Here is a 10,558-nt window from a genome sequence, read left to right as displayed (position 1 = left end):
GAAAGCAATGTTCCCATTATTAGGAAGTTGGTACTCCCATACTTTTTGCATATGCATTGCATGCAAGGCCTGCCTTGCATCAAATTTAGACACACCCCAATACCCCTTTCAAGCCACGTACAAGATGGCCACCTGAAAGCAATGTTCCCATTATTAGGAAGTTGGTACTCCCATACTGTTTGCCTGTGCACTGAATTGCAGTGTTGAAGCTGAAGAAGCTCCATTGGTGAGCTGCAGTGTTGAGGTTGAAGACCCAGCAGTGGCGAATTGCAGTGTTGAGACTGAAGAACCGGCAGTGGCGAATTACAGTGTTGAGGTTGAAGACCCGGCAGTGGTGAATTTTGCAGTATTGAAGCTGAAGAATCTCCATTGGCGAATTGCAGTGTTGAGGCTGAAGACCCAGTAGTGACGAATTGCAGTATTGAAGCTGAAGACCCGGCAGTGACAAATTGCAGTGTTGAGGCTGAAGACTAGGTAGTTGAAAATTGCAGTGTTGACACTGAAGACCCGGAAGTGGCGAATTGCTGTGTTGAGGCAGAAGAACTTCCATTGGTTAATTGTAGTGGTGAGCATGAAGAAGCTGCAGTGGCGAATTGCAATGTTGAAGCTTAACAGCGTGCAGTGGAGAATTGCATTGTTGAGGCTGAAAAATCTACAATGGAGAATTGCAATGTTGAGGCTTTCCTGACGGTGCTTGAAAGGGTCGCTGAGAGGCAGAAACTCCTGCCAGAGCAGTGGGAAGAGGTACTGGCACCATACTTGGAAGCATACTATAATTTAGCTTTGTAGGATGCTAAAGAGTATGGCAATCTAAGAAAATGGAGATTCTTTTAAGCTTGGGGAGAACAATGACTCTCAGGGCACAGCGGGTTCACCGTTGGGCGTACCATCAGGACAAACCACCTCATTACTATATGTTTGACCTGTTGCACATGGTTCACAAGTGGCTGTAGCCAGAGTACTCTATGCCTGCGCAGATAGTAGAACTGGTGGTGATGGACCGGTTTGTGCACTCCCTGCCGAGGCCTGTACAGACTTGGGTTGCCCAGGGTGATCCCGGAATGCCGATGAACTTGTCAGACTGGTTGAGCGATACCAGGAGATGGAAGGTTCTGTGTGAAAGCAGCCCACTCCATACTGTGGGTCCCAACAGGGGGCGGAGGCCCAAAAGGGGGTGGGTCGCCCACACTGTTTGCCTATGCAGTGAATTCCAAAGCTATCACAATTTTTGGCGCAGCCCAATATCTTTGGAAGAGATGTGGAGGAGGGCCTCATAAAGCAATTGTCCCATTATTAGGAAGTGGATCAATGGTTGAAAAAAATTGGATGCACCCTAATACCCCTTTGACGAGATGTGGAGGAGGGCTTCTTAAAAAAATGTTCCTATTATAAAGGAGTGGGTCTCCTATACTTATAACATTTACCCCTGGGGGTATACATGAACATACTGTATAAAAATTTTTGTTATGGTCGTCCTAAACACCCTTAAAAAAATTATGTGAGCATCTCGGACCACTTTCACCGTGGTGATCTAGTGGTGGTAGATAATGAGCATGAGGAGAAGGAGGAGGAAAACAGGAAGTAGCCAAAATCAGGAAGTGTATACCCATATGTGGGTGTGAAGAGGTGCATGGGAATAGTTGACAGGCGGATGCGCTTATCAGTTATAATTCCACCAGCGGCACTAAAAATCCACTTTGACAAAACGTAAGTGGCAGGGCAGGCCAAGACCTCCATGGCATAGAGAGCCAGTTCACGCCAAGTGTCCAGCTTGGATACCCAATAATTATAAGGCACAGAGGAATCCCGGAGGACATTGGTACGGTCAGCAAGGTAGTCCCTCAGCATCTTCCAAAACTTTGCACTCCTTGAGAGAGTACCCCATGCCTCACAGCCAGTGCAATGGGAGGGTCTGAGGAAAAATCTCCCAGAACTTTTCCAGTGTTCCCCTGCCTCTGCTGGACTGGAGTTGTCTCTCCTGTACTCCTTGGTTTTCCAACAAACTGTGACCTCTGCCACCAGCGTTTTCAGATGGAAAGTTTTTTAATAAATCAGCAACGAAGGCCCTCTGTACTGCCTCATTTTAGTAGACCTGTCTGCCTCTGGAAAAAGAGATGTAAAGTTCTCCTTGTAGCGTGGGTCTAGAAATGTCACCAACCAGTAATGACTGTCACCCCAAATTTTTAGGACATGAGGGTCACGTTAAAGGCAGCGTAACATAAAATCGGCCCTGTGTGCCAGACTGCTAACAGGCAAGACTTCCGTGTCCTCATCAAGAGGACAAATTTAACAAATACTGGGCACACTCATGAAATGCTGATGTGAGAAAATAATTTTAATACATACAGTAGCCACTAGTTACAAACATTTCGGTCGTGATAGACCTTCATCAGTGTAATGCAAAAAAAAAAAAAAAAATAAAATAACAAAATAGTGCAGAAGATTCATCTAAATAACAAAAGTATTTACAAATTTCATAACAAGCGTAGCTCAAATAAATGTCAGTTGTTAATTAACCCATGGAAAAACAATCCAACTTTCATGAATCCGTATCTAATCTGATAATAAGGAACAAACCTACCTAGGGTAAGTATAAGAGATCATGTGAGTATCTCACATATAATGATGCCTAGGTGACTGACTAGGTGATCTGTGATGGTAGAAAGAGGGCATAAATATCAGGACCAATATGAGGAGTCATAGAAGGTAAGTATAAAAAGTGGAACAAACCTTAATGCATAGATTGGTAGGGGTATTAGTGGTCAAAGACCGCTACAGCAGTCATACTGTGAAGAAAAGTATAAGAGGCCATTAAGTGGAGGCAGGCGCTATGAGGAGGAACGCTGGTGGCGTGCACTTACCAATGCAGCAGCGCTGCTGTGTGTCCTGTGACACGGTTTCCGCCACCTGTCAGAGAGGTTGGGTGGAGAGCGCGGTGTGGCTATTTATGGAAGCCGAGTGCGCGCGCAGTGTGCTGTGCACGGGTACTGGAAATAGAAGACTATGAGTGACATCTATGCTACATAGGGCGGAAGTGCCCATAGCGTGCGTTCCAGAGCCAGGAAGTTTGCTGGTGTGCGTTCAATTGTACGCTGGTTACTGCGTGGCTCAGTATGCTAATAGATAGTGGTGAGGCGGAGCCTGTGAGTCCAAGGCTGGACAAGGGAGGACAATAGCATGAAGGATCGTGTTTCATAACATTCAATACTGGCAGTTCTGTAGGGAAAGGAGAACAATGTCAGAGCAGGGTATAAAAACAGAATATTAGACTAATAATATTAAAAATATAAAAAATTAGAACAGTACACAAACGGGCAATGAATAATAGGTAGAAAAACAGCAATTATATTAATGATTGTAAATCATAGTCTCTGTTAAGACCACTTCTGGCCAGAGTCTTAAGTTCATGAATCCAAAATGCTTCTCTACGTTTAAGCAATCCTATATGATCCCCTTCACGGTGTGGTTGTGGGACGTGTTCAATTACTAGAAAGCGTAATTGTGATACGCTGTGACCGTTTGAAAGGAAGTGGTGTGGGATGGGTAGAAGCTGATTCTTACACCTAATGGTGGATTTGTGCTTCAAAATTCTATCCTTAATGCACTGCATGGTTTCGCCAACGTACATCAGACCACAAGGGCATTTGATTAGATACACTACGAAATTAGAATCACAAGTGAAGAATTGGTTGATGGTGTAGCTTTTACCGGTTTGGGGGTGATGTATAATATTGCCCCTAATGACATTATTGCACTGGTTGCAATTAAGACATGGAAATGGCCCATCCTGGGGTTACTGAGGAAGTGTTGTGTTGCGGCTGGTTTGTTTGTACCTATGTCAGCTCTGACTAGAGTGTCCCGTATATTTCGTGGTCTCCTAAAACAGGGTTAAAAAGGTTGTCTGAACTCGTCAATTGAAGGATGAGCAGTGTGTAGAATGTGCCAGTTTTTTCGTATCGCCTTATGAATGAGGTATGCCGATGGATGGTAGTGGTGAACAAATGGTATACGATCGCTAGCATTGTGCAAGCTGAAGATATGGATGAACTCTTTATGCATCAAATGGCCAAGTTCTCCAAAAAATATGACATAGTTGTCATGGGAGATTTCAACTATCCAGACATTTGTTGGGAATCTCTCTCAGGCAAAACTAACAGGTCAAGGAAATTCTTATCCTCTCTTGCTGACAACTTTATCTTCCAAAAGGTAGGGGAGAAAACAAGGGGAACTGCTACCTTGGATCTAATCCTTATAAACAGGGAGGAAATGGTTGAGGAGGTAAAAGTGGCTGGAACCCTAGGAGGTAGCGACCATGCTATTTTAGAATTTTGGATAACTAGAGGCGGAAGACCTGTGAAGACTCAGACGTCAAGGTTAGATTTCAGAAAGGCAGATTTTAAGGGATTCAGAAAGATAATTGGAGGGATCCAATGGCTGGATATCCTTAAAGACAAAAATGTCCAGGAAGGATGGGAAATCTTGAAAAATGAAATTCTCAAAGCACAGTTGTTAACAATTCCGAAAAGAGGGAAGAATAGGAAGCATTTAAGGAAACCAGGATGGGTGAACACAGAACTTAAGCACATGCTAAAAAGGAAGAAAAAAATGTTTATAAAATGGAAAGAGGGAGGCATATCTAAAGAAGAATATAATGCTGTCTGCAGAATCTGCAGGGCACAAATCAGATTAGCTAAAGCTGAAAATGAATTGAGGCTTGCAAGAGATGTCAAAAGCAATAATAAAGGATTTTGGGGATATGTCAAAAGTAAAAGAAAAGTCAAAGATGCTATAGGATTTTTACAGGATGAAAATGATGAAATGGTAAGACAGGATGTTGAGAAGGCTGAACTTTTAAATTCCTATTTTGCATCTGTTTTCTCTCAGAAAGGAAATGTAACACCAACTGTTATTCACTGTCCTATTAAGGGAATAGAAGAATCCAGGATATCTATAAACAGAAAGATAGTGAGGAAACACTTAGCTAACCTAAATGAATTCAAGTCTCCAGGTACAGATGAATTACACCCCAGAGTACTGAAGGAGATAGCAGAAGAAATTTCTGAACCACTCTCCATAATCTTTGAAAATTCTTGGAGAACAGGAGAAGTGCCAGAAGACTGGAGAAGAGCAAATGTTGTTCCTATCTTCAAAAAGGGGAAGAAGGTGGACCCAGGCAACTATAGGCCGGTGAGTCTGACTTCTATACCAGGAAAGATCTTTGAACAAATTATTAAACAACATGTAAGTCAATACCTGGATAAGAATGAAGTGATCAAACAGAGTCAGCATGGGTTTGTAACTAATAAGTCATGTCAGACTAACTTAATTTCCTTCTATGACGGTATCACTGATTGGGTGGATCAAGGAAATGCTGTAGATATAGTATATCTTGACTTCAGCAAAGCATTTGACAAAGTCTCTCATACAATCCTTATTGAAAAAATGACTAAGTATGGAATGGACAAGGCAACTGTTAGGTGGATTCATAGCTGGCTTAGTGATCGGACCCAAAGAGTGGTCGTAAATGGCTGCACATCCAGTTGGAAGAATGTCTCAAGTGGGGTACCACAGGGCTCTGTCCTGGGCCCTGTATTGTTCAACATCTTTATCAACGATTTAGATGAAGGAATTGAGGGTAAACTGATTAAATTTGCTGATGACACAAAGCTAGGAGGGATAGCTAATACTAGAGAAGAGAGAGAGAGGATTCAAAAAGAGTTAAATAAACTGGAGAAGTGGGCAGTAACTAACAGAATGGTTTTTAACAGGGAGAAATGCAAAGTACTACATCTGGGCAATAAAAATGAAAAAAGCATATACAGAATGGGAGGAATAGGTCTAAGCAACAGCACATGTGAAAAAGACTTGGGTATACTAATAGATCACAGACTGAATATGAGTCAACAGTGTGATGCAGCAGCAAAAAAGGCAAATGCAATTCTAGGATGTATTAACAGAAGCATACAGTCTAGATCACGTGAAGTCATTATTTCCCTCTACTCCTCTTTGGTCAGACCTCATCTGGAATATTGTGTCCAGTTTTGGGCACCACATTTTAAAAAAGACATCAACAAACTGGAGCAAGTTCAGAAAAGAGCGACCAGAATGGTGACCGGTCTGCAAACCCTGTCTTATGAGGAAAGGTTGCAGGATTTGGGAATGTTTAGTTTGCAAAAGAGAAGACTGAGAGGAGACTTAATTGCTGTCTACAAATATCTAAAGGGCTGTCACATTGTAGAAGGATCAACTTTATTCTCATTTGCACAAGGAAAGACTAGAAGCAATGGGATGAAACTGAATGGGAGGAGACACAGATTAGATATTAGAAAAAACTTTTTGACAGTTAGAGTGATCAATGAGTGGAACAGGCTGCCACGAGAAGTGGTGAGTTCTCCTTCAATGGAAGTCTTCAAACAGAGGCTGGACAGACATCTGACTGGGATGATTTAGCGAATCCTGCTTTGAGCAGGGGGTTGGACCAGATGGCCCAGTAGGTCCCTTCCAACTCTACGATTCTATGATTCTATGATTCTATGATTCTATGATTGTTGTTCCTAGACTGATAATTGTTGTCAGGGGAGGTCCAAAGTATGTGGAGGATAACCCTTTTGTAAAAACTTGGTTCTCATATCCCCAAGGCGGGTTTGCTGTAATAGGGGGTCAGTGACAATTTTGGTTACTCTTTTCATTTAGGAATGAGGGATGGAATTCTTCATGTTGGTAGGATGGAAACTGTCATAATGTAATAGACTGTTCCTAGCCATAGGTTTAGAATATATGTCAGTTGTCAGATTGCCCCTATTATCTTTATGTGTCTAGGAAACTGATACTGTCTTGATGTTTGATTAGTGGAGTGATGATTTTCTCAAGGTCACAAAAATTTGCAAAACCCCCCAGGCAGACCCATAGTGGCTTCAACCGATTCACTCCTGTCCCCCATTTCTATATACCTTGAGAAAATCATCATGTGGACCTGCTTTATGATGGTACAACTTGAGTGTGTGCAATGACAGATGCAGGGCAGGAAGCATTTTTGCATGCACCGTGGACAGGGAATTGGCTTTCATGCACAACAACGGAAGAAGCAGTGGTGTCACCCGCAGACAGTGTTCCAGGGGCTCAGTCGGGTGCTTTGCTGCCATGTGCCTGATCATGCTGGTGGTGGTGAGGCAGGTAGTTTTGCTGCCCCTGCTGATGCTGGCATGGCAGGTTGTGAAAATGGCCTTTTTTGGGTTATCGGCAGAGTCTTTAAAAAAACAACAGCTGGACTGTCAACTTCCATCATGTTGGTGTTACAGGGAACGGTTGCCCGCCTTCTGCCTGCGGCCACCACACTGCTTCTTCCTGTCTGTTTGGGTGCTATGCCTCCCTCCCCCTGTGTGCTGCTGTCCTCACTCTGCATGTCCTCTTGCCAGCTTGGGTCTGTCACTATATCATCCACCACCTTGTCTTCCATTTCCACACCCTGGTCCTCCTCCTGGCTTTCTGGCAATTGTGTCTCATCATCATCCACCTCTCGTGACACATTCCCACCATCAACTTCAGGTGACTGTGGCTGCGCAAATATTTGGGCATCACTACGTACCATCTTCTCTTGCCCCGCTTCAAGTCGTCCGGATGAGAGTCAAGAATCAATAAATGGAAAAGTGAACAGCTTTTCAGAGTGACAAAGTGTGGGATCAGTTGTCTCTGGGCACTCTGCATGGTGGGAGGAAAGAGGATCAGGGTGAGGAATATGCGGTCCAGAATCACAGCTACTCAGACTTGACCATGTGGAGGACAGGGTGGTGGTGGTGGTGGTGGTGGAAAAGCGACTGGAAGCATTATGTGCTATCCAAGCAACAAACTTTTGACATTGCTGTGGGTTCAATAGTGGCGTACTGCTGTGGTACCCTAGTAATTGGGACAGGAAGGTCGGGTGAGAAGATGTGGGTGTTTGCTGTGGCACAATTTCAGCTTGGTCTTGGTCTCTGCATGCACCATCACCATCACTTCCACTTCCCCGTCCCTTGCCACAGTTACTACAAAAGGCTGAGTTTAAAATAGATGCCCTGTAGGTAACTATTTTCTTTCAGCAAACTGGTCTCAATAACTTGTATGAGACACTCCAAAAAAACTTTGCAGTAGCACAGAAATGGCAGAATTTTTGGCACACTCAGATGTGATCCCTGTGATGACCAAATCCCTGCTAAAAAGCTGGCCTGTCGGTAACTATTTTTTTCAGCAAACTGGCATCAATAACTTGTATAACATACTCCAACAAAATTTTACAGTAGCTCAGAAATGGCTACATTTTCAGTGCACACAGATGTGAACCCTGTGACAGTCAAGCCCATATTCAAAATAGCTGGCCTGTAGGTAACTATTTTTTTTCCGCAAACTGGTGTCAATAACTTGTATAATAGATATGAACCTAGCACTCAACTTAAGTGTAATCAAAAGGAGATTTATTGTAGTACGAAATCTCCTTTTGATTACACTGAAGTTGAGTGCTAGGTTGATATCTATTATCTATACGGTTTGGGAACCTAACCTTAGCACCAACCTTTAGTTGTGTTCACTGTGTTTTGTTTTAAATAACTTGTATAAGACACTCCAACAAAATTTTACAGTAGCCTAGAAATCGCAGAATTTTCTGCGCACTCAGATGTGAACCCTGTGATGGCCAAACCCCTGTTTAAAATAGCTGGATTTTCAAACTGTAATATGGAAAGGATCTGGCTGAATTCTGCAGTGTCAACAAGCAAATAGAGCAAAAAAAGTGTGCTCTCGATTGCTTTTGAAGAAATTAATAAGGATTAAGATGCAAAAAAATAATTCCTGGCCACTGATACCTGGGGCTTTGTCTATACGGTAAATTTCTGTAATAGGCAGCAGCAGACAGTAATGGAATGGACCCTCTTGCTGTATGCAAAGTAAATGTGCCTACCTACCTAGCACTGATATCTATATACACTGTAATTAGTCCTCAGAAGGACTGATGGTTTAGTTGGATTTGTGTATTCAATATGGTATACCCACACTAACTTATACACCATCAAATCTGTCCCTATCTTTTCAGCAACGCTCCCTACACTGCGTAATTCCAGAGCTGACTGTGACGAGCAGGGCGGCTCCAGGTCGGATATAGACCTGATGACGCTGTGCGGCCATCCAATCACTGTAATGCCACAACCAACATGGCAAGCACTTCTGAGCATGCTAGCTCATCACTAGTGTCTGCCAATAATTTTTGGGAATGTGAAAACTCCTGTTGGGTCTCTTTTATACGTGCTGCCTGTAGCAGTAGGCTACCAACACCTTCAGGCCTCCACTTCCTTGGACTCAACTACTCATGTTTAGAGATGAGCGACTTTGCGTTTTTTCGGGTCGTCGGGTTTCATGAAACCCGACTTTCTAAAATGTCGGGTCGAACGAAATCGGCTGACTATAGGGAAAAGTCGTGGTCCCACTGAAACATGAAACCCAATGCAAGTCAATGGGGAAGCAAAGTCGGCAGGGAGTGGAGGACAGTAAACACACCTACAGTGCCCATTTCAATGCCAACGACATCAATTCTTATTTCTTAATCTTGGCAACCTTAATTTACTTTATAATGATAGTTACGCATTGAAAACTGTTTTTTTTTGGCTAAAGTTGTGGGGGGTAGGGCTGGTGCCAGGTTTTCGTGTGCCCTGGGCCAAAGAGTGTCAGTGCGCCCTTTTAACACATACCACAATTCATAATGCTCTGATACGGCACAGAAATATAGGTATAGTACAATGAAAAATACTTCACTGCTTACATGACATGACTGATATCTATTTTAAATTCTACAATAGCTCAAAAAATGGACAGTATATTACTCCATACAGTATTATGGCCACCACCTAGTGCGCCATACAGAATAATGAGCCCCATATATTTCTCCATACAGAATAATTGGTCCCATATAACGTTCCATACAGTATATGATGAGCTCCACATAATGCTACAGTATATGTTGGTCCCCATGGACGATGCTCCACTGTCTTATGGGCCCAAATAATGCTCCATATATAATGGGCCCCATTTCTAATGCTCCAGTGTATAATGGGCCGCGTAAATGCTGCTTCAGTGTCTGATGTTCCCCATTTGGAATGTTCCAGTATATGATGGGCCAAATGGATGATGCTCCAGTGTATGATGGACCCCATATATCATTCTCCAGTGTATATTGCTCCCCAAAAAATGCTCCCAACATTTAAAAAAATTAAATACCTCTCCTCGCTGGGCACTGCTCTACTCTTGACTCCTCAGCATTGCCATTTTAAAGCTCTCTGCACTTGTACTGTTTCGGTAGAGGGCATACAGACATGATGTCATCGCGCTCTGTAACCTGAATGTCACTGTCAGGAAAGGCAGAAGACGTCACGGCGGTGGAGCAGGGAGAGGTAAGTATTGCAAGAGCTGTGGCCCTGAGCAAGTATGGGAGGCCCACTCATGGGCGACGGCACTGGCACAGGGCCCCTCATAGTACGACGGTATGTCTGACGGCGAGTAGGCCCTCCCACCAGCAGAGACACTTTTGCATACTATG

This window comes from Dendrobates tinctorius, unplaced genomic scaffold (genome assembly GCF_039654945.1).
Source record: "Dendrobates tinctorius isolate UK_male_01 unplaced genomic scaffold, ASM3965494v1 ptg000111l, whole genome shotgun sequence".
Taxonomy (NCBI): Eukaryota; Metazoa; Chordata; class Amphibia; order Anura; family Dendrobatidae; genus Dendrobates; species Dendrobates tinctorius.
The sequence above is the reverse complement of the archived record's forward strand: the minus strand, read 5'-3'. Positions refer to the sequence as shown.